Source organism: Microcebus murinus, chromosome 3, assembly GCF_040939455.1.
Source record: "Microcebus murinus isolate Inina chromosome 3, M.murinus_Inina_mat1.0, whole genome shotgun sequence".
Classification (NCBI taxonomy): Eukaryota; Metazoa; Chordata; class Mammalia; order Primates; family Cheirogaleidae; genus Microcebus; species Microcebus murinus.
This window is the reverse complement of record NC_134106.1, coordinates 51,375,182-51,400,981: the sequence shown is the minus strand read 5'-3', so window position 1 is coordinate 51,400,981 and position 25,800 is coordinate 51,375,182.

Here is a 25,800-nt window from a genome sequence, read left to right as displayed (position 1 = left end):
TACATCAATCCAGCTTTAAGGGAAATATCCCATAGAAATAAAAGGACCAATAAAAGTACCTATGAAAAATGTTTATCACATTGTTTAATGTAGGAAAAAGTAGAAATAACTTAAACATTATTAATGGGGAATGGTTAAGTGAATCATGATCTATACATAATTAGCAAATGTTATGCAACTGTTGAAAAGCCTTTTAGATTTATATCTATTGACTTGGAGGCATTTATTCATTCTTTCATTCATTAAATATTTACTGAGCATCAACTATCAGCCTGGCACTGTTCTGAGTGCGAGGGATATAGCAGGGAACAAGACAAGGCTTTTGCTCATGGAACTCACCTCTTAGTGGGGAAAGACAAGCCATAAACAAACAAATAAATACCCAGTGTATCAGCTTGTGATAGTGCTATGAAGAATAATGAAGGTGGGCGGGAGACAGGGTCTGGAAGGAAGTGAGGGAAGGAACTATGTGGCTGTCAGGAGGAAGGCAGTCCAGAAGGAGGAAACAGCAAGTGCCAAGGCCTTGATTTGGGGTGTGCTTGGTGTGATCTAGAAACACCAGGAGGCCAGGGTAGCAGGGGACAGGGGTGGGAGGGAGGTCAGAGAGGAGAGTTGAGGGGGGGGTGTACGGATCATGGAGGGCCTGGCAACCCCTGGTGAAGACTTTGGGATTTGGGGGGGTTTCTTTTTGTTTGTGTAGAGACAGGTTCTCACTATGTTGCCCAGACTGGAGCACAGTCGCTACTCACAGGCAAGATCATAGCTCACTGTGGCCTCAAACTCGCCGGCTCAAGTTATCCTCCCGCCTCAGCCTGCAGAGTAGCTGGGACCACAGGGGTGCACCACCACACCTGGCTAGCACGCTGGTTTTTACTCTGAGTAGGATGGGAGGCTTCCCAAGCTCCTCTGAGCAGAGGAGCAACGTGATCTGACAGGTATTTAAAGGAGCCCTCTGGCCACTGTGAGGCAACAGGCTGGAGGGGCAGGGGTGGAAGCAGAAAGACTGTTGAGGAAATCCCAGCGGGGGGGGGAGCAGGGAATGGGGCTCACACTAAGTGGGAACAGCGAGGTGGGAGACGTGGTCTGATTCTGGGTGGGTTTTGAAGGGGAGACATGCAGGATGTCCTCACGGAATTGGACGTGGGTGTGAACAACGAGCCGGATGGCCACTGAGTAGTATTAATGACTAACGCTAGTTTCAGAGCAATGTGAGTATACCATGATCCCATTTTTGCTTAAATAAACATCAAATAAAACACCCCCTCCCTGCCTGTGGATCTTTGTGTAGGGGTTATACTGGTGTGTTAGTCAGCTAGGGCTGCCATGACAAAATACCACAGATGGGGTGTCTTAAAGAACAGAAATTTATTTCTCAGTTCAGAGGCCAGAAGTCCAAGATGAAAATGCCACCAGGGATGCTTTCTTTGATGCCTTTCTGCATAGCCTGTAGATGCTGCCTTCCCCACCGTGTCCTCATAGGCCTCTTCTCTGTGCTTGCTTGGGAGAGGGGTCGCGGCTCTCTCATGTCTCCTCTTCTTGTAAGAACATCAGTCCTTTTGGATTTACGCTGCACCCCTATGATGCCACTTAACTTTTATTACCTCTTTATAAGCCCTGTCTACCAAAGACAGTCACATTGGGGTTTAGGGCTTCAACATATGAATTTGGAGGGAACACAGTTCAGTCCATAACAATGAATACAGATAAAGTTGTAAAAGGAGATCCACACGCAGTTAGTACCTAGGAGCTGTGGGCTAGGTGAATGGTTTCCAAGGGAAAAAAAATGGTTGTAGTGAGCACATGTCAATTTTAAATTTTTTTGACAAGGCATTGAATAAAGAACAATTTTTAAAGAAGTGAATAAAAGGCACCTTGGCTCAGAATTAATTCCTGCACATGTTTTTAAGGCTACCACTAGCCTCTGGCTCTGAGCTCCTATTCCTGGCCACTGCTTTTCTCATGGCCTTGGGAGGGATGCAGGGATACTCAGGGAAGCTCAGCACTTGGCAGAGGGTTAAAGGGGCCCAGGAAAAAGGAAGTGGCCATGACTCCCCTCCCTGAATCAGGCATGGGGCATCCATGACAGCATCCCCTCTCTGGCCCAGGCAGGCAACTGACGATAGAGGATGTGACACGGAAGTGGCTGGAAGGAAGCCTTAGTGACCTCCAGTGAGTGAGGTCAGTGGAACATCCCCTCCCCTCCTCTTGTTGTGTGGTGGGAAGGAGAACCCCATGGAGTCCTCTGAGAGCTGGCCAGCCAGGTGGGCTGGACCGGAGCGCTATGGCTTAAGTCTGAGAAGACTCAGTCAATCTAGGAACCACAGCACCTAAGATCCCACCTTTGTTGATTCATTTTTGGGTTCTCTTGGAAAGTTCTCTGGCCGTCCCATCTCCTGGGTCCCACAGCGGGGGAATTAATATCAGGCAGCCTTAGGCGATCCTGCCACTCCTCCCCATGGGAGACTCCAGCCAGCACCACTGCATTCCCCCCTGAGGCTCCTTGGGCCTCTCAGCTCTGGAGGGCATCACAGAGTCTCACCTCCAACATGGGGGATCAAATTTCAACATGAGATTTGGAGGGACAAACATCCCAACTATAGCAGGATCTTTCTGGCTATAAAGACTTGTGATTCCCCAGAGAAGCTGCCTCAAGCTTCATCATCTGGGGGCAGAGGCTTCATGGAAAAGCCTTGAGCCTCCTGGCTTCTAGAAAGTTCCCCACAAAATTCTAGAGACCACAAATCCCTCATGGCCTGGCCCTGCCTTCCTCTTCAAACTCTTCTCTTACCACCCTTCCTCTTCCTTATGTTCCAACAAGAAAGCTCTTCCCATTCCAGGTACTCTGTTCATGCTGTCCTTCTGACTGTATACCCTTGGCTCTTGAGAATGTATGTCTATCTCCTCACCCTTTATGGTACCACATTTGTAGTGAAGGGATCTAGAATATACCACTGTGAAGAGGGTTTTTCTCTGAACTCCCCTTACCTGCCTAAAGCAGAGCTTCCCAAAAGACTTCAACTATCATAAATCTCCCTCCTGGGAGTGTCCAAACTAAGGAAGATTGACTCCTATCACCACAGAAGAGAAGTCACAAGGATATAAGAATTCACCTAAGCAGACATTGTGACAAAACTATCAAATCTCCCATTTAGACTATTAAGGGCCCATTTACTCCTCCCTAAAAGTGATTTGTTCTCCCCCTCACCTTCCACTATTAAGAGGGTATATATACTTCAAATTCTAACCATCTCTTTGAGTAATATTTTCCTGTGAACTCCCACATATGTATGTGAATAAAATTCTGTCTTTTGTCTTTCTGATCTGTCTTTTGTCAGTTTAATTCACAGGCCCCCAACACTGAACCTAAGAGAGTAGAGGAAAAGCCTTTCCTCTCTGACAGTTGTCACCTCTTCACAGGGGTCTTCCCTGATCATTCTGTCTAAATTAGGCCTCTTCCCCCTTTTTGTTTCCCATAGCATTTAGCATAACTCATTATGACTTTATTTGTCTGCTTACTAGGTTTTTGTCTGCCTTCCCCTAGAATATAAGCTGCGTGGAGACATATCATAGGAGTTTACTAACTACTTGGTATATGAATGGATGAAGAAGTCTATCCTTAGCTCAAGTATTTATTGCTGAATCTACAGCTCGGCTCTATTCAACAACTTATTAGGCGCCACAATGGTGCTCAGTGTCAGAATCACACAAAGACCCACTCCCTGTCCTCGAGGGGCTCATAGGAAAATGAACACCGATGCTGGACCCCATGAGGCAAAATATCAGAAGAAGGATATTAGTCCACCCTTCAGAAGTTTACTGATGCAGGAGGCAAGGAAGAGAAAGATGAAAACATGTGAGAAGGAGCTTGGAAACAAACAGAACTCCAAGTACAGTTATTTAGTACACAAATAAAACAGAGATCGTTACACTAGTCTCTTGGCCTTTGTTTAGGGAATAATTCACATCATTCTGCTAATTACAGTGTTGTGGGAACAACAGCAGCGTTGGATGGAACTCGTTATTTCTGCTTCACTTACACAACTGTGTCTGAGGACAGCTCATCCCCTCAGCACACAGACCCACTGACAAGCGCCACTGGTTCCCTCTTGCCATCTTCTCAAATGGCAGGCTGAGTGCCTAGGACAGTCACGGAGCCTCTAAAGAACCTTGCAGGGCAGTCCCCTGCCTCAGTCAGGGCCCTGTTAGCCATAAAGGCCAAAGATGTGCTGAAATCAACTCCCCAGACCCCCAAAGAGCACATAAATAAAAGGGAGAATATATTGAAATGACTTCAATGCATAAGAACCAAGAGAACCTAAATAACTAGGCCAGGCCTCCTGAGTTAGGCTTCACATTCTAGTGCTGGCTGGCTTGTGGTTTTCTGCCCCCAGGAGGTGTCCACCTCCTGCCTTATGTAGAAAATCCAAGGTAGCAGAGTTGTCTAAGAGAGAGAAGGAGAGGCAGTGTTTAAACCTGGAAACTGGAATCCAGGTTTTCCATCCCCATGTTTTTCTCCCACCCCCACCCCTACTCTCAGTGGGTCTGTGATGCCCCCCCACCCCACCTGTCATCCATTCATTCAGTCACATTCCCCAGGGGCTTTCCAGCCAAAGCCACTCTGGTGGCCCTCCTCTCCTCCCAGCTTCCCAGGCTACCCCAGCCCATGGTTTGTCCTTCCACAGTGTTGGGGCCCAGAACATAGCACCCCAAAATATGGCTGTAGGAGACCAGAATATGCCACCCCAAGACATACTTCTTGGGCATATTTTGAACTGGTTATTCTGAGAAAATGCAGACACAGGAGTAGCTCTGAAAAGCTGTCCTTTGTAAAAAGAAATGAACATTTATAAAGGAAATCTACATTAGTAAAAGTATCTGTATTAGGAAGAGGGATGCTCCTGCAACTTTTATTACCTGAGAGACTTTATCTGCATAACAAGACAACCTTTATTCACCATACATTTCCCCCCTCACCCTCCTAAACTTGTGTCACCATCCCTGCCAAGAAGCCCCAAGCCCCTATTCCTTTCTGTAGCTCAGGATGCTATATGAGCTTCAATCATATGGTTCTTTTTTCAGTCTCATATTTTGTAGGACTTCAGCACATATACATGTAATTAAACATGTTTTTTCTCCAGTTAATCTGTCTTATGTCAATTTAATTCATAGGCAATTAGAGAACCTAGTATAACAGAGTGGACACCGCTCTTCCCATAGATATGGGAGGGTGATATTGAGGGAATATGTAACAGAAGAAATAGCTTGAAAAAATGGCAAAATGTTTTATGTCTCTTCAAAACATCCTCCACTTCTATTGGAGAACTAGGACCTGCATCCCTGCCTCAGGCCAGTGGTCAGGAGGGGAAGGGGAATGTCTTCTGCTCTTTGTGCCACAGGACATGGCTTAAGAGAATCATCTGGATGGAGGTCATGAGATCATCTTAGCTGAAGACAGGATTAATCCAGGAGAAGGTCACAAGATTATCTTAACCCAAGATGGGATTGATCGGAACCTTTCAAAGCTCTGTACTTTGCTCAGAAGGAGGATGCTGGTACTTTGAGATGGGAGTCTGCAAGCCTCCTCATTTGCCAGAAAATTAATAAACTCCCTTTTCCCTCTCAAACCACTTGTCCTCATTCTTCTGATGTAGCCTTGGGGACAAGTGCCAAACTTTTGGTAACACTAGAAGAGTAGTGGAAAGCCATTTTCCCTCCCCAACACCTGGTATCATGTTCCAGCTTCCTGGTAATATGGTCTGAATGTTTGTGTCACCCCCAAATTCATACATTAAAATCCTTACCCCAAGGTGATGGTATTAGGAGGTGGGGCCTTTAGGAGGCGAGCAGAGCCCTCATGAATGGAATTAGTGACCTTATAAAAGAGGCCCAGAGGGCTGCATTTTCCCTTCTACCATACAAAGACACAGCAAGAAGGCACCATCTATGAACCAGGAAGTGGGCCCTCAACAGACACTGAATCTGCCAGAGCCTTGGTCTGGGATTTCCCATACTGCAGAACTGTGAGAAATAAGCTTCTATGAGTTATAAGTACCAACAGAAAAGAACCCAAACTGTAAAATAATTTAAAGAGGTTTATTCTGAGCTGAATATGTGCAACCATGGCCCGGAGAGCCCCACCTAAGCAGCCTTGAAGAGTGGTCAGGTTACAGTTGGTTTTGTATATTTTAACCCTTTGCACTCGGATGTCGAGTGTGACTCGACACTGTCTTATGTCAATTTAATTCATAGGCAATTAGAGAACCTAGTATAACAGAGTGGACACCCCTCTTCCCATAGATATGGAAGGGTGATATTGAGGGAATATGTAACAGAAGAAATAGCTCGAAAAAATGGCAAAATGTTTTATGTCTCTTCAAAACATCCCACGGTTAGCAAAAATTATAGAGATTAAAATTACTCTTTGAATGTTTCAATAATTTGAAATATTAAAAAATCCAAATAAATAAGTTTGTATGAAAAGAAACTCCAGTTTTTTATTCTACTGCCACGCTTTGTAAAATCTGGGGTATTTAAAAAATTAAATCCCGAGTAGAATAAAGGAATTGAGAAAAAAGCAAAGGGTTAAGGAGACAGGAATTTCTCATGGAGTTGTAAATCAATACATTGGTTTGGCCTGAAAAGCCAAGACATCTCTAACTAAGCCTGGGGAGTGGGTGCTTACAGGTTATAGGTGGGTTTAAAGATTCTTTGATTTGCAATTGGTTAAAGACAGGAAGCTTTGTCTAAAGGCCCAGAATGTTTTAAGTTAAGATAAGAAAGTCTGTTAATCAGAGACAAGCTATTAGACTTATACTGAAACTCAAGTGATCTGTTAAGTAAATTGATGACCTGCAGGTATGGTTTAACCTTTGTCTTATATGGCCTTAGGCCTGTTAATGATTTAGTATCTTATTGTTACAAAGAGTAACTCCAGAAGGTACAGGGCATAACTAGGTGTGTCTGACCTCCCTTCTCCTCATGGCCAGCAACTCAGCTTTAAGGTTTTTCTGAGGTCCCCATGACTAAGAGGGAGTCCTGTCGGTTGGCTGGGGGGTTAAGATTTTATTTTATTCTACATAAGCTACCTAGTTTATGATATTTTGTTATAGCAGCCTGAACCAACAAAACCACTGGCTGAGTCCCTCCCACTCCCAGTCTAGGGCAGGGACTGGGCCCTCCTGCTGTGCTCAGAGGAAGCACTCAAACCCAAGGGCAAGCATACAGAGGCTGAGGTGGACACAGGGATCTCATGGCCTGGGTGCAGGTGTCCCTCGTACTCTGCAAAGGCCTTCCCAGCTCTGCTAGTCCCTCTAGGGTGGGAAAAGGGTAGGAAAGAAACACAGGTATGCGGGCTACAGGCTGACAAAGAAGAATTCTGAGATGCTGTGAGCACTAAGAATCCAGTAAACACAAAAACACCTTCCTTTTTCTAGTTTAACCTAATCCATAGAAATTGAGAGTATCGATAAAGTGCGTCTAGGAGCCTGGTTTTGGTGAAAGAGCACTGGATTTAGATTCAGAGATTTGTATCGAAACTCTTCCCTTCTCTGGCTGTGTGACTTTGGACAAGCTGCTCCAACATTTTAGATTTTGTTTTCCCTATCTATAAAAAGGAAGTTATTATTCCCATTTTAGGGTCATGCAAGGATTAAATGGGATAATGTATGCTTTAAAACATGCTTTGTAGGCATTAAAGCATTACGCAAATACTTATCTTAGCCCTGAGTGGGAAGGTAAGGGGATAGTCTGTGCAGTGTTTTTCAAAGTACATGGTGAGAGCCATCAGCAGGTCATGAAAAATATTTAGTGGATGTACGGAAAGAAAAAGATCTTTTCCTTCTACACACACACACACACACACACACACACACACACACGAGAGAGAGAGAGAGAGAGAGAGAGAGAGAGAGAGAGAGAGAGAGAAATTCAGACAAGAATAACTCAAAGGGGTAGCTAAAACTTGAGCTTAGATATCATTTTTAGCTAAGCAAAAGAAGAAAGCTGTGGAGAAGGCAAGTTATGGGAAGGTGACCAGGAAAAATACAGTAAACAAGGGTAAGGTTTGCTTTGCAGATTTAAGTCAGTGCCTTCAGTATTGATAAGAGTCTTGTAGTTTAGAGCCATCCTTCCATTCCTGGTACAGAGAGGCAGATAGCCTTACAAATGGAGACTTACTTTATAAATATAAATTTCCCTTGCAAAAGGGTAACCTGTACTGTTTTCAGAGCTCCTCTGTCTGCTGTTTCTCAAAATAATCAGATCAAAATAATCCTCACGCTAAAAAGGCATATTTGGGGTATTGAGGGGCTTTAGGAAATGCCACCCCCAAATATGGTGCTTGGGTGTGCTGATTACTTTGATCTGAGGGTACTTGGGGAACAGCAGATGCAGGCAGAGGCTTTCTCTAAGTGCCCCTTATCTGCTATGATCAAAAGTTCTCTGAAAAGGAATTCAGAAGACACAAACTTTATTCCAGTGACCAGTTTGCAACCTGGCAATACGACGGCCTTCTGAAGGCATGGTCCAGAGAACAAAGGGAGGGTTCAGATTTTATAACAAAATTTCCTGTCCTGGTTCCCAATCAGGTTTGTTTATACAAATGAAGGATTGAAACTTCCTTAGCTATGATTGGCTGATGCAGCTGAGTTCTGATTGATGAATATAGCACAGCCCTGATTTGTTGAGGCTGGTGAGCTCTCATTGGCTGGTGAGCTCTGAAAGTCCAAAGATTGAAAGGTGCTGGTTTTCAGGAAACTCACAGTATGTGTGTGACCCCAGTCAGCAAATGGCCACTTGACTTTATTTTAAATTTAGGCCCAGTTAGCCACTTGGTATCCATCTTGAAGGATTGCTCTTTCAGATTTGTATTTGTTCACACTTCCTAAAGACAGATCCTCCAAAGGGAATTCAGTTGTCATGAGTCACTCCCCAGAAATCTTATTAACCGGCTAAGATTTAACTGAGATCACAGAAAAGGAGACTAGACATTAACACCAGCCCACACAGACTATCACCTATTCTTCTGAGGGAAGCTCCAGACAACTTTTACTACCTGAGAAACTTTGTGTTTACATAACAAGACAACCTTTATTTGCCATACATTTCCTTCTTTCATCCTTCCATAACTTGTCCTCACCACCCCTCAGAAGCCCTGAGACCCTATTCCTTTCTATAGCTCAGGATGTTACATAAGCTTCAATTATCTGACCCTTCTTCAAGTCATATTTTGTGGGACTCCCATGTGTACATACATGATTAAATATAGTTTTTCTCCCATTAATCTGTCTTATGCCAATTTAATTTGTAATCCAACCAAAGAATCTAGAAGGATGGAGGTAAGCCATTTTTCGCTCTTCTACGGTGGCATATTCAGGTGTCCTATGGTCATATTTTAGGAAGGCATATTTTGCTTTCCTACATGGGTCCTGATCAGCATTTTAAAATTGAAACAATAGAAAATATCAAGGTGTGTATCCCAAGTAATAGGAGTAGATATGTTCATTTAAGTCATGTGTTTGTGTGCATTACTATGTATGTATTATGATATAAAATCTATCTCTTTTACATCACAGCACATGTATTAACACTATTTCTGTGGTAAATAATGGAAGTACAAATAAAGGGAGCTGTTCTTGCTTTGCTGTATTTTTCAATTGCAGCATTTCTGCATTCCAAGAGTGGGAGAAGAATTCATCTTGGGAAAGAATTTATCTTTTGTCTTGGGAAAACACATTAATAGGCCCTTTGGTTACCAAAGGTAAGGCCCTGAAGCCCTCATAGACCAAAGGGGCTAAACTGCTCTGCATAATAAAGTCAATATTCAAGAGTTTCTGTTTCCTTTGGTGGTTCTAGAAGAAGCAATTTGAGGCCTGGGATTTCAGAGAAGAGACTGAGCTGGGCCAGAGGAAGGAGAGCTTGAGTAAAGGTCTCCCTTGACCCTGGTGGACCAAAGCCTTCAGGAAGCTCTCTGTACTACCGTGTTTGCCTGAAAATAAGACAGGGTCTTATATTTTGTTTTTCCTCAAGAAGACACCCTAGGGCTTATTTTCAGGGGATGTGTTATCTTCCTCTCAAAGCCTCAGCTTGCAGCACGCACAGGATGGCTGGAACCTGACAGGGGGAGCCGACCTTGTTGGTGGGGCTGCCCGCACCTTTACGGTCACCTCTGGGATAGTAGCTGTCATGATGGGGCAGAGGGGAAGGGCTGCTCTTCTTCTTTACCACTCCGCAACAAAATGCATGGGTTGTGCAGATACGCTGCATAGCCATGCTCATCACTAGGTCTTATTTTCGGAGTAGGGCTTATATTGTGCAAATGCTTAGAATTCCTGCTAGGGCTTATTTTATGGGTAGGCCTTATTTTGGGGGAAACACAGTAAGTACTAAATGAAGTTCTATTCTCCTGTATTGTAAAGCCCATACAAAGGATCTTCAGGCCTGCAGAGGAATTGATTAAACATTCTAACCTGATTCTCTCCAGGTAGCCCTACCTCTGGAATCATGGGAAGGTCCCTGTTTGGAAGCAAACCACCTCAGGGGGAGGGGACCATGTATAGAGCTTGTAATGGGGGAACCATAAGGATCCAGAAGAAGTTGGGAGCAATATGGAGTGAGACAAGACCACTGACATGAGGGTGGATGTGCATCCAGAAATTCTTGGCAACATTTGGGAGAGAGCTGGAATTCCTCTGGCCTTAGAGCGTGTTATGTTCTTTGAATACTTAAGTAAAGGGTAATTCTGGAAGGCTGGAAAATGTGGGGCACCAACTATGTTAAAGGCTGATAAGGCTCAGCTTCAAGCAAGACTCATCTGGACTAGAATCCTAACTGCCACTATTACTATGGTTATCACCACCATCTCCTACCACAGGGAAAAGGTGCATGACCCTGGTAGGCAGCATATGGTCCCCCAAAGATATCCAAGAACTAACCCTCTGAACCTGTGAGTATGTTACGGTACATGGCAAAGGAGAATTAAGGTTGCTCATCAGCTGACCTGAAAACAGAGAAATTGCCCTGCATTATCCAGGTGGGCTCAGTGCAATCACAAGGATCCTTAAATGTGGAAGCAGGAGACAAAGAGTGAGTGTCAGGGTAACATGATGTGAGGATGACTTGACTGGGCATGCTGGTTTTGAAGAAAGAAGGGACCATGAACCAAGGAATGCGTTGGCCTCAGAAGCTGCAACAGGTAAGAAAATGGATTCCCTCAGAGCCTCAGAAGGACATAGCCTTGCCAACATCTTGATTTTAGCCCAATGAGATTCTAACTTCGGAACTGTTAGATTATAAATTTTATTGCTTTAAGCCACTAAATATGTGGTAATTTGTTATAGTAGTAATAGAAAATGAATACAATGACACTCTACAAGGAAGTGACATGAGATTGGGAGGCATGAGGCCCAATCCAGTGTTGTCATCAGCTCACTGTGTTTTCCTTGTGTAGGTTGTCTGATTCTTCTGAGCTTCAGGTCCTCCAAGACTAGACTAGGAGTAATAATTCTTGTCCTAGCCAAATAAAGAAGCAAAGAGTTAATTTTGGGTATGATAGCTGTAGTGACAAAATAATAAGCAATCACAGGAAGCTGCCATTGATGAGAGCTGAAAAGGCCGAAGAGGCAGTTGTGGTTCCATCAGTATTGGTTCTTTTAGTGGGTGTAACCTCTTGGGGAGGCCATCAACTCAAGTCAGGGGCCCAGGATGACTCAGCAAGTCCCCAGGCCTGCCCAGAAGAGCAAGCAGGGACAAGAGCAGGCCCTGCTGGAGAGCCCAGGCAGGGTGTGAGTCAGGCAAGGTGTTTCCATGGATGAGGTTGGTCACAGCTTCCCCCAGACTTCCTTTCTAGAGTGGGAACCACCTGAGGGTGAAGCCTTGCTGACATCTGGATTTGGCACAACTGCCCTTGAGTTCCCCATAGACCACATCCACTCACTGAAGCCATTTATTTATTTAGTATTTAGTTATTTTTTTAAATTTCAGAATATTATAGAGGTACAAATATTTTGGCTACATAAATTGCTTTTGTACAGTTTGAGTCAAAGTTATAAGTGTGCCAATCACTAGATAGTGTGCACTGTATCCATTAGGTATGATTTCACCCATCTCCTCCCCCAACACCTGCTTGATTTCTGTTGAGTTTTACTTCCATATGTGCACATGAGTGTTGATCGATTAGTTCCAATTTCATAGTGAGTACGTGTGGTGTTTGTAATACTTCACTTAGGAGAATGTTCTCAGTTCCATCCATGTTGTTACAAAAGGTATTAGTTCACCATTTTTTATGACTAAGTAGTACTCCATCATATACAAATACCACATTTTATTAATCCACTCATGTATTTATGCATTTATTTATTTATTTATTTTGAGATAGAGTCTCGCTGTGTTGCCCAGGCCAGAGTGCCATGGCATCAACCTAGCTCACAGCAACCTCAAACTCCTGAGTTCAAGCAATACTTCTGCCTCAGCCTCCTGAGTATCTGGGACTATAGGCATGTGCCACCATGCCCGGCTAATTTTTTCTATATATTTTTAGTTGTCCAGCTATTTTCTTTCTATTTTTAGTAGAGGCAGGGTCTAACTCTTGCTCAGGCTGGTCTTGAACTCCTGACCTTGAGTGATCCTCCTGCCTTGGCCTCCCAGAGTACTAGGATTACAGGTGTGAGTCACCGCACCCAGCCTCCACTCATGTATTAATGGGCATTTGGGTTGATTCCACATCTTTGTGAGTGTGACTTGTGCCGTAATAGACATTTGAATGAAAATATCTTTTTGATAAAGTGACTTTTTTTCCTTTGGGTAAATACCAATAGTGGGATGGCTGGATCAAATGGTAGGTCTACTTTTAGTTCTTTGAGGTATCTCCATGCTACTTTCCATAGAGGTTGTTCTAGTTTGCAGTCCCACCAACAGTGTATAAATTTTCTTTTGTTTCTGAATCCATGCCAGCATCTGTTGTTTTGGGACTTTTTGATAAAAGCCATTCTCACTGGAGTTAGGTGATTTCTCATTGTGGTTTTGATTTGCATTTCCCTGATGATTAGAGACATTGAGCATTTTTTCATATGTTTATTGGCCATTAGTCTTTCTTCTTTTGAAAAGCTTCTGTTTATGTCTTTTGGCCACTTTTTTATGGGGTTGTTTGATGTTTTCTTGCTGATTTGCTTGAGTCCTTTATAGATTCTAGTTATTAGCTGTTTATCAGATGTATAGCATGCAAATGTTTTCTCCCATTCTGTAGGTTGTCTATTCACTGTATTGTTTCCTTGGCTGTGCAGAAGCTTTTTAATTTAATCAAGTCCCATTTATTACCTTTCATTGTTGCTATGATAGCCTTTGGAGTCTTCTTCATAAATTCTTTTCCTAGGTGGATATCTATAAGAGTTTTTCCAATATTTTCTTCTAGGATTCCTATAGTTTCATGCCTTATGTTTAAATCTGTCATCCATCTTCAATTAATTTTTGTGAGTGGTGAAATGTAAGGATTCTGTTTCAACCTTCTATATGTGGCTATCCAATTTTCCCAACACCATTTATTCAATAGGGATTTTTTCCCCCAGTGTATGTTGTTTTCTGCTTTGTCAAAGATCAGATGGCAATATGAGGATGATTTTATACCTGGGTTGTCTGTTCTGATTCATTAGTCTGGTCTCTGTTTTTGTGCCAGTAATATGATGTTTTGGTTACTATAGTCTTGTAGTATAGCTGAAGTCTGGTAAAGTGATGCCTTCTGGTTTGTTCTTTTTGCTTAAGTTGCTTTGGCTATTCAGAGTCTTTCCTCGTTCCATATGAAGTGTAGGATTATTTTTCTAGATCTTCAAAAAATGACGTTGAGATTTTAATGGGGATTGCATTGAATCTGTAAATCACTTTGGGTAGTATAGACATTTCAACAATGTTGATTCTGCCAATCCATGATCATGATATGTTTTTCCATTTGTATACATCCTCTGCCATTTCCTTCCTCAGTGATTCATAGTTCTCCTTGTAGAGAGAGGTCTTTCACCTCCTTAGTTAAATATATTCGTAGGTATTTTATTTTCTTTGTTGCTATTGTGAAAGGTATTGAGTCTTTGATTTGATTCTCAGCTTGACTGTTGGCATATATGAATGCCACTGATTTGTGTACATTGATTTTATAACCTGATACTTTGCTGAATTTATTTATCAATTCCAGGAGTCTCTTGGCAGAATCATTGAGGTTTTCTAGATATAAGATTATATTGTCAGCAAAGAGAGATAGTTTGACCTCTGCTTTCCCTATTTGGATACTCTTGATTTCCTTCTCTTGCCTGATTGCTCTGGCTAGAACTTCCAGCACTATATTGAATAGAAGTGGTGACAGTGGACAACCTTGTCTAGTTCCAGTTCCAAGCAGGAATGCTTGGAAGCATGTTTGGGGTGACAAAGAAAAAAAAATAAGCAGGAATGCTTTTAATTTTTACCATTTTTCCCATTCAGTGTGATGTTTGGGTGTGAGTTTGTCATATATGTGGCATTTATAATTTTAAGGTGTATTCCATCTATGCCCATTTTCTTAAGAGTTCTTATTATAAAAGAATGCTGAATTTTATCAAATGCTTTTTATGCATCTATTGATATGATCCTATGGTTTTTGTTTTCGCTTCTGTTTATGTGGTGAATCATATTTATGGATTTATGTATGTTGAACCATCCTTGCATCCATGCCATGAAGCCCACTTGGTTGTGGTAAATTTTTTTGATGTGTAATTGAATTCAGTTTGCTAGAATTTTATTGAGAATTTTTGCATTTATATACATAAGGGATATTGGTCTATGGTTTTCTTTTTTGTTATGTCCTTTCCTGGCTTTGGCATCAAGGTGATACTGTGCTGACATCCACAATGAGGTCATTCTTGTAATACATACAAATGTGGTAGGGGAAGAGGCTAGAAACAGATACAGCTGGGTAAAAACTGCAGTTCTCAAAGGTCATAGCAGAGCAGAGGAGCTGTGGGACAAGACAGGTCTGAGACATCTGAGAGAACTCTCAGGCTTCAGGATTACTATGTTTCTTGCATATCAATGATAGCAAGAGGAAACTAACATAAGAAAGACAACCAATACAATATTTATTTTACTGTATTCACTGTAAAATATGGTCATGTAAGCTTAAATTTAGTTCTCTGGATTAATGAAAAAAGCCCTTACATCCTAATTGAATTTCCGGCCACTATGTAATTGAAACACAGGAATAAGAAATAACCCTACAGTGGGTTCTGAAATGGCTCAAGTTCAACAAGGCCTGTCAGCCTCTAAAGGGCTCCTCCAGATAAGGTTTGCATTTTCAAATGTCAAGGACACTGCTCGCTCAGGAGCTCCCAAATTAAAATTCAGATTTTTTTTTTCCAGGGCTACAAGTCACCCTTAATTATGCTCTAAGCTTGAGAAATTCCATGAGTACCACTGCTTCCCTCAGGAATCAGGCTGAAAGAAAAAGCAATGCTTTGTACCATCACCCATGAATTTAACAGTTTAAATATAGATGTGGAAAGGACAGGAGAAGAGGAGTATGGAGAGAAAAGGGCCAGGAGTTTGTCCCCAGCCTGTGAGGCAGACAAGGTGAACTTGAAGTGGGTCAGAACTACCCCTTTTAATATCTTCCGGGTTCTTTCCCACCTCTGTTACCCCCTCAAGCTCAAGCACATTTTCCTTCAGTTTGTACTCTCTCTGTATACACCTTATTAGATCTCTTCTCAGGATAGAATTTAACAAGCAAACTTCTGCTGAAGGGAAGTGGTCACCATAACCTAAAATAAAGACTTCTCTGAGACTTAGTAGCTCTTTGAATAGAGAACAAAACCTGAGACCTAAAGAGTCATTTCTCATCTTGATTTAAAGGTCAATGAGCAGGCTGAAGAATGTTTCCCAAGAGGGGTGTTTAGTGTCCCTGAAATTATGGGGTTCCATTCTACCCAGGAAGGCCAGGTCTCATTCTCACTCTTTATTGATACATAGGGTGCCTATTTACATTTACTGTACTGAAGGGTGTTAATGAAATATCCCAGTCTTCTATGATTTTACTTTTTTTTTGCTTGCTAGATATGATTATAAAGGAGTCTTTTTAAACCTCCCACCATAATCATAAATCCAAATTTATAGAATAAGTTCCTAGTTGCTCTATCAGTGTACATTTATATTTAGGTATATAAATGCATATTAGGCTTATTTCTCACTATTTTTGTTACCTCTCTTCATCTTCCCCTATCCTGAGATTTTTGCTTTTATTCACTTGTTACTCAGATAGAGGCTTTTCTTGAATAAATTGCACAGAGTGTGCAGGTGCTGTACTCTCTGATCTATATCATATCCACAAAAAACATCCTCTCACCCTGACAGGTGAAACCTGTCAGGCTGGGTGTCAAATCCTTAGGTCAAGGTCCTTTCTCCCCCAAGTTGTCATAAGAGTTTACTCTGTAGTCTTCTAGCTGCCAGTGCTGCAGGTGGAAAGCCTGAGGACAGTCTGGTGCTCTTTTGTAAGCCATTTGGTCTTTTTGTCTGGAAGCTTATAGAAATGTCTCCTTATCCTGGGAGTTGAAGGATTTTACAGGATATTTCTAGATATGTGTCTTTTTTCTTAATCCAGCCTGGAATTCGTGGAGCCCTTTTAAATTGCAAGTCTTTTTTAATCTCAGAGGAATTTTCTTTTATCATTTATTTAATTCCTGTATTTCCTCCAACAATTCCTTTTCTCCTTCTTGAATTCCTATTTCTTAGGTTAGGTCTCCTGGATCTATCCTCCAAGTTTGTTATCATGGCAATTGCATGGGCATTAAGAAGCAGAACATGTGATTAACAACAGTGCTTAACAGCACAGTCACAGATGCCAGACCACCTGGGTCTGCATACCAGCTGTGTGACCTTGGGATAGTCCCTTCGCCCCTCTGAGTCTCGGTTTCTTTAGCTGCAGTAAGGGGTGGAGAGTCATAGCAGCTAACTCATAGGCTTGATTAAGAAGTATATTAAGATATATAAGGTTTTTTGGGTTTTTTTGTTTTTGTTTTTGTTTTGAGACAGAGTCTCACTTTGTTGCCCAGGCTAGAGTGAGTGCCATGGTGTCAGCCTAGCTCACAGCAACCTCAAGCTCCTGGGCTCAAGGGATCCTTCTGCCTCAGCCTCTAGAGTAGCTGGGACTACAGGCATGCGCCACCATGCCCAGCTTATTTTTTCTATATATATATTAGTTGGCCAATTAATTTCTTTCTATTTATAGTAGAGACGGGGTCTCGCTCATGCTCAGGCTGGTTTTGAACTCCTGAGCTCAAGCAATCCGCCCGCCTCGGCCTCCCAGAGTGCTAAGATTACAGGCATGAGCCACCGCGCCCGGCCAGATATGTTAGTATTGACAGTAATAGAGTTACTCTAGTCCCTCATCTCTTTGTACTTCTGTGCTATGGTTTGAGATTTTCTTCCACTTGATCTTCCAGGCTACTAATTCATATTCCCACTTTGCCCATGAATTAATCTACTAAGTTTTGATCAGTTAGAAAATCACGTTTTTCATTCCAGAAAGAGTGTTTCGATGCTTTACTTAAGTCTTTTCAAATGCTCAAGAGGTAGATTGTGTCCTTATCTCCAATTGTTTACGGCCTCCTCTGTGAAATGTCTACACGTTCCTGCCTCACTGACAGCAGGCGTGGTATGTGACTTGCCTTAGTCAATGAAATGTGAGTGGAAGCAACATAGGCCACTTCTGAGAAGACATTTTAAGAGTCTTTGTGTGGATCTGCCATCTTGTTTTCCCTCTTCCAGATGGAGGCTGTTCCTTTAGCTTGGGTCTTAAAAGGAAGAAGGCTAGGGGCAGAACCAAAGCCAGCTCATGGGGGATGGGTAACATGCCTGAGAAGTCAGCCTTTTGTTTGTATAAGCCATTGAACCTCTGGGGTTGGTTGTTATCACAGCACAATCTAGAAAAAGCTTACTAATACAACTAATTTTTTTATTCAAATTTTCCCATTTGTCTTCCAGGACTTATGCTTCATCTAGAGCCACTTGTTTTGCATGGTCTAGTTTTCAATATGCCTGATTGCTGGTCTCCCCATATGCATTATTTTTCTGTGCTTATGTGGCTCTATTCACCTTTGGGCTCCAGTTCAGTTGCTAAGATTCTTTTAGGTGGTCTCTGCCACCATAAACTGGTATTACTCCTGCTATGGTCTGAATGTTGGTGTCTCTGGACCCCCAAATACGTATGTTGGAACCTGATATGCCATGTGATGGTATTAAGAGGTAGGGCCTTTGGGGAGGTGATTAAGTCATGAGGGCCCCACCCTCATGAATGGGATTAGTGCCTTTGTAAAATGAGTTGAAGGGGGAGCTACCTTCTGCCCCTTAAGCCATGTGAGGACACATCATTCACCCCTTCAGCCATGTAAGAATGTAGGAACAAGACATGATCTATGAGGAACAGGCCCTCACCAGACATCAAATCTGCTGATGCCTAGAACTTGGACTTTCCAGCCTCCAGAACTGTGAGCAATAAATTTCTATTGTTTATAAATTACCCAGTCTAAGGTATTTTGTCATAGCAGCAAACAGACTAAAACAGTACCCATTGGCAAGGTGTACTCCCCTGTCCAGGCACCAGGTTTAGGCACTCAGAAGTAGGCTTACTATTCCTGTTCTCTTCTTTGTTTTTCTTTTTCTTTCTTTCTTTCTTTTTTTTGTTTTTTTTGTTTTTTTGTTTTTTTTACCCTGGGAATTGTCCTAGTATGTCCCTGTGTTTTTTCAACTGCACAGGCAAGTGCTCTGGAGCCCTAAGACACCAGCTAGTGCCACAGTCTCTTCTCCTGTGATTCCAATCATGTTTACAGTAGTGCATTTAATATTGTCCTACAACTCTTGGATACTCTGTCCTGGTTCATTCTTTATTCTTTGTGTTTCATTTCAAATAACGTCTAATGACCTATCTTTAAGTTCATTATTTTTTTTGTCCTCAAGTGTATCCAGTCTACTGATAAACCTGTCAAAGGAATTTTTCACCTCTAATATTGATTTCTTTTTTTTCTAGCATTTCTATTTGACTCTTTTTAATAGTTTCCATGTCATTGCTAAAAATCCTCATATGTTCATACATGTTGTCCATGTTTTCCACTAGGTCCTTGAACATGTTAATCTTGATTATCTTAATGTAGCTATTTGATAGTTATATCTAGGCCATAACTGAGTTTTGTTCTTTTGATGGGTTTATCTCTTGACAATGGAAATTTTTTTTTTCCTCTTGCTTTTTGTATGTTTCCTAATTTTCAATTGAATGCTGGATATCAGGTGTAGAAGAACAATAAATATAACTTAGTTGTAGAAATAGACCTCTTCTTCTGTGACGCCATTATTGTGTGTGGGTGGCAGCGGGGGGAGTCAATCTAGTCAGCAGTGACCAAAGGTCAGGTCTCCCTCTTGCTGTTGTTACGTCAGCACACCACAGGCTTTACATTCATCCAGGATAGGCCACTGTTACCTTGTGCTTAGTGTGAGAGCTGAGGTGCTGTAGGTGTTAAAACGTTTTCTTGGTATTTCTAAGCTTTGAACACCTGCTTTACAGACGAGGTCTCTCTCCACACCCTTGCCCTTGCCCTTTGCTCATGGTAGGTCTGAGGGCGTTCTTGGTTCTCCTCATTCAGCCTCAGTCCTAGGCAGAGTCTGTGAACCTCAACCTTGGGAGTGGGGCCCTCTCAGGGTTTCTTCCCCTTCCCCATCCCCACAGCAGCCAAACTCTGCCCTAGTATCTGTGCCAGGTCTTGTGGTAAGAGAGCCCCTCGCCCAGACTTAGCACACCGCTGCTGTATATTGGTGCAGGAGCCTAGGCCCAAGAAGTTTTCCCACCCCTGCCTCCCCCAGGGGAAGGTGGCTTTTGTTTTTACTCTTACTCCATAAGCAGTGGATCTTTGCCTGTTTCTAAGGATAGCAACAAGAGTTTCCTTCTTGTTCCCCAAAGGCAGCCAGATTCTGCTTCTATACCTCCTCCACTGGCTGGGTTGCAAGTGTTTGCTGCCTTTCCTCTAGTTGCTTAAGACTTCTACATGATGAAAGAGGGGTCTTTGGGAGCCAGTGGGGTTTCTTGCCATGCCTGTGTCATCTTGAATACCTGCACTATCAAGTGTGCTACTATTTGGTCTCTTGCCCTGTCCCCAGTCTTTCCTGTGAAAGCCTCATGGAGGCTGGTGGAAAAGGGATCTATGATTACAAACTCCCCTTATACCTGCGACTCCCATTCATTCTAAACTGCTATGCTAGCCCATGCTCAGACTTTAGGAATGCACCACATTTGAGCTCCTTTCTTTTTACCCACGTTAATGGTGGCCATTTCTTCCTCCTGTTCTGTGATAAAGACAGACCCACCTCATGGGTGTCTGAGCCATGCAGTCACACAGTGCCCCTCACTCAGAAGGTCCCCAGATTTGTCACTGGGTCCTATAAATTATATAGCCTGGTCAAAGGTGAAATAGTTGCACCATCCTATCCCTTCTCAGAGGGGCCTATTACTTTTTGGAATTCAGTTCACTTCATTGCCTTGTGACCTCAGCTCTGTGATGGATTCAAGAAAAGTTGTGATTTGTAGATTATCTGTCTTTTTCTCGTTGTTTGGATGGGAGTTACGCTCTTTATTCTCTTGCAGCTTTCTACATCATGAGCAGAAACGGACTCCGTTTGAAATGCATTTGGGGCCTTGAAAAGAGGTAAGAATGCTATTTTGGCTACAGACTCCCCGCCAGGGGGTGAGCTTTTGGTGGACAAATGATTATCTCTCAATAGCGTGACTCTTTTTCCTACTTATTTGACTATATATATATATATATATATATTTTTTTTTTTTTTTTTTTGAGACAGAGTCTCTCTTTGTTGTCTGGGCTAGAATTCCATGGCATCAACCTAGCTCACAGCAACCTCAAACTCCTGGGCTCAAGTGATCCGCCTGCCTCAGCCTCCCGAGTAGCTGGGACTACAGGCATGTGCCACCATGCCCAGCTAATTTTTTCTATATAATTTTAGTTGGCAAATTAATTTATTTCTATTTTTAGTAGAGACAGGGGTCTCACTCTTGCTCAGGCTGGTTTCGAACTCCTGACCTTGAGTGATCCGCTCGACTCAGCCTCTCAGAGTGCTAGGAGTACAGATGTGAGCTACCATGCCTGGCCTATTTGACTGTATTTTCCCAAATTACTTTTATAATAAGCCTTCACTACTTGATTAAAGACAACGAACACACCAAACTTTGAAATATTTTTTTAAACAATTTTTTTAAATGACACTGAAACAATTCCTGAGAGCTCCTTTCCTATAGACTCAGTAGAAAAAACAGCATATACTGTGTGCGGAAGGTACACAGCACAAATTAAAAGAGCGCTGCTGTTCCAGGACATAGCTCTTCAGTCCTGGCCAGAGCCACCATTTCCCCACTGGCAGGTCAGAGCCAGGTGTGGCCCCTGCTCCTTGGCTCCCATTCTCCAGGTAGTGACTGCTCCCTGCTGAGACAGCGGCTTTGCTAGTGCTGCCACTGGGAACATGGTGTCAGAGCATTGTACAGGGAGTCAGAAGTTTTACTCCCAACTCTGCCTTTAATTTCGTCACCTTTAGACATGTCACTGAACCACTTCAAGCCTCAGTTTCCTCATTTATAAAATAAAGGTAACAATCCCACAGGGATTTTTAGGTGGACCAAATGCGATCATGTTATACAGAAGCATTCTGCAAACTGGAAAGAACTATCCTTACTCATCTTGATGAGCAACTTAGGCCTGGGAATGGAATAGGGTGGGGGACAAGGGGAAATGAGGCCCCATGGTCACTTTCAGAGTTCATATTTTGGGGGGAAATGTGGAGATAACAATATCTCTCTGTTCTCTTGTCTTTTAACCACCACTCCCCTGCGCAGTGGTGAAATCTCCATGTATGGGTGTGGCTGCAGGGTGCAGGTGCGGCTGCCGCTGCGATCACAATACTCAGGGGGCCCCCTTCCTTCCTGCCCCCCCATCTCCCCTGGCTGAGTGGGCATGTGTGTTGGGGGGAGCCTCCCTATGTAAGATCAAGTGGGACCTATTAAGTACCTGGCATTGTGTCTCTTTCATTGAACAGCAGGGGCCCCTTAACAGCAATGGCTGGGACATCTTCTCTGCCCCTGGCAGCGTATAGGTGCTGCTCAACTGCTCTCTCTGGAACACGAGGGAGCTCCCCCCTCAAACAGGAGGTGTGCCCCATCCCCGGGCCACAGAAACACAAACTCCCTCTGTAGCTCCTCAACCAAATGGGGACTGGCAGATGACAAGGCCCAAGTTCCAGGAGAGCATGGCCAAGTTATCATGTGACAGGGAGCTGGCCAGGGGAGGACCGGGCAGGAGAACACATTTAAAAAGCTGCTTCCCTTTGTCTAACTTCTCTGTGTGTCATAGAGCCTGACCACTTGATTATTGAAAGTTCCTTTTTTTTCCCCTCCAGCATGGCTTTGTCTTAATTTATTAATTTATTTCAAAATTATATATGTGAACATCTATGAACACATCTTTCAACCCAAGATCTTAAATATTAACAATAGCTGACATTTACTACATGCTTCTTCCTACTTCTTTACTTTCATTTCCTATTTATAATTTTCTTCCTTTTAAAAAGTAGTTTAGTTACTGTCATACTTAATGTGTATTAACGTTAAATTATACTTAATTAATATAATGCCTAATTAATGTTTAGTTTTAGTTGTTTTTAAACTTGATAGAAAAGGTATTGTGTTATATGCAGTCTATATAAAATTATAGCATTAAGAACTATGTTGCAGGTAGTTGTAGTTCATTATTATCAATGTTGTATAATATTCTACTGTCCATGGGCGTTTGGGATGTTTCAGGTTTGTTTTTGCTGATATATACAGAGCTGCTAAGGATATTCTTATATGTATATCCTGATGCACATGTTGGGTCATGGAGACTGTGAATGTTCAATTTTACAGTATAGTTAATTTGGTCAAATTTATCAATCTGTTCTTTTTTTGGTTGGTACTTTCTTATACCTTACTTAAGAGATTCTTCCCTTATTTGGTCCAAGAAAGATAGTCTTCTATCTTTTCTTTTCTTTCTTTTTTAATTATTTAAATTTTATTTTACTTATATATTCTTTTTTTTTACTCTGGCTTGGAAATGACCTGAATGACAGCCTTCTATCTTTTCTACCAAGATAAAAAATGAAGACATGCTTTGACACTATCCTCAGTCTATCTATTGTTGATTTCATGTGTGTGGTATTAGGTGGGGCTTAGTTTCATTTTATCCCTGTGGATGTTTTTCTGTATTCAGTTATTGAATAGTTCCTCTTTTCCCCACCAATAAACATAGCTATTAAAGTTGTAATCGTATATTTCACATTGATTCTTCGTAGAAGAAAACAATTTCACTCATAGTCTTAATAAAACATTATGTTTCTATATCACCTTTAAAACATATCAACATACTACCTTTTTAAAAAGCTGAAAGGTGATCACTTATGAAGACTACATCCCTACTGCCTATGCCCTGGTCCTGTTCCTCCCCAGCTTCCCCACAGCATCAGGCAAATACCTGACTGGCCCATTGCTCTCCTGTGCAGAGGCTCAAGCCAGAAAGGAGATCCTACCATCAGCATTGCGCTCGACTCACAGCTCCATCTGGACAAGAGTCACAGACGAGTTCAAGAGCCTGGGAGAACCAGGTTTGGGGACGCTAGACTGGCAATAGGCCAGCTCAGAATCAGTCTGAGTAATAGGGCACTATTATTGGTTGGGTTTAATTATGTTCGCCAAAAAGTTATGTCCTGACCCTGAATCTGTGAATGTGGCCTTATTTGAGAATAGGGTCTTTGCAGATGTAATCAGGTTAAGACGAGGTTATGCTTCATTAGGGTGGTCCCTAATCCAATCACTGGTGTCCTTATAATGAGGGAAATGTGGCTACAGACACAGAGGGGAGGAAACCATGTGAAGATGGAAGCAGAGAAGGAAGTGATGAGTCCACAAGCCAAGGAATGCCAAGGATTGCTGGCAACCACAAGAAGCTGAGAAGAGTCATGAAGGGATCAGAGAGAGCAGGCCCCTACTGACACCTTGATTTCTGACTTTTAACCTCTCCAATTGTGAGAAAATACATTTCTATTGTTTTAAGCCACCCAGTTTGTGATTTGATAGGGCTGCCCTAAGAAACTAACACAGGCACCATCTGCTTTGCCAGTGAGAATGATCAGTGTGAAGGGATAAAAATGAGTGGCATGTTCCCAGCTTTTCTCATCCCCATGAACCCTAACAAGGGTCCTGGCTGCACTTTCCTCGGTCCCTCCTGGACCCCCCAACCCCCACCCCGAGAGAAGGAGCCCTGCTCTGCCAGCCATTCTTGAGATAAAAACCAGAGGAAGGGAAGAGGGAATAGAAACAGAGAGCCCAACCAGGAGCACCTGCAGCAAGTAGAAGACAGAGAGGGAAGTGCAAGGAGCATTGTGACTCTCACATTGCCACATGAAGAATCAAACAAGTCTCACTAAGGACTGTGTGTTCACTGAGAAGCGCATGTGAAAGACTTGAGTTACTTTGAAATCACTTTTGGTTTCATGGTTTTGGGCTGCATTGGAGCTCCAGCGTGGAGCTGAGCACCAACCCTCCCCACTGAGTGCTTTCCGCCCCCAGGGCCCTGCTAAGGGCTTGGTGGACACAGCTTCTCCGATGCTCACAGCCACCCTGTGGGGAGAGTGCTGTTAGATGGTAAAACTGAAGCCCAGCAGCAAACCTTGGTAAATGACCAAGGTCTGAAAGTTCCAACTGCCTGTGCCTAGCCCAAGACTAGAGCAGCCAGGAGTCTCGGGCCACACCTGGACAGTTGGCAGCCACCCATGGCTGGTCTGTGCTCTCAGAACAGCCTTGCCTCCTGGAATAACTGCAGTTTCACTACCCTCGAGATCAGACAACTGTGTGTTTCTGGCATTGAGGCGTAGCCAGTCAAGGGGGTAAGAAACAGCTGCTACAGAATGGGCTCTGGAGCCAAACTGCCAGGGTTTCCCCCAGCTCTGCCACTTTCTAGCTATATGAGAATGTTGTTATCTAACCTCCTTGTGACTCTGTTTCCTCATCTGTAAAGTGGGAATAAGAATAGTTCCCACCGCAGAAGATAATTGTGAAGGTTAAGTGAATGAATACAGCATATGACACACTTGGAACAGCACTGGCACAGAGTAAGCACTCAGTAAAAGCTAGCTCTCATAACTACTAAAAACACGGTCCTGTAATCAGATCTGACCAGACCTTAGCTGCAAAAATATAAATCATCCATCAAGAAGACCCTGATAGGTGGATTTTGTTCAGTGTAAGAATGAATCTCAATCTAAGTACATAATGGAATTTAAAATAGTAGCTAATTATAACAATACATAAATATTTAGAAATACACACATTGCCAAATATCCCTATGCAGGAGAATTCCAAATACTTTATGTGGATACCCAGGCTTCAAAGAGGGGAGCATAGCCCCCCATTCTCAAAGTGGGGCTGCACATAGTGCTCCTCCTTCTGAAGAGCACAGCATGTGCAAAGGGGGAAGGCGGTGACTTTACAGTGGGGGAAGCTGACAAGCACCCCCTCAGCCAGATGCTCAAGGTCAACACCAACCTTGAGAAGGCATGTTGACATGATGTGCTGAAATGACACTTGAGCTCTGGGGTCTTCCTCTCTATAACCCAAAACCCTAGTCTATCATGAGAAAACGTCAGACAAATCCCAGTTGAAGGGCCGTCTACAAAATACTTGAGCAGTACTCCTCAAAACTGTCAAGGTTGTCA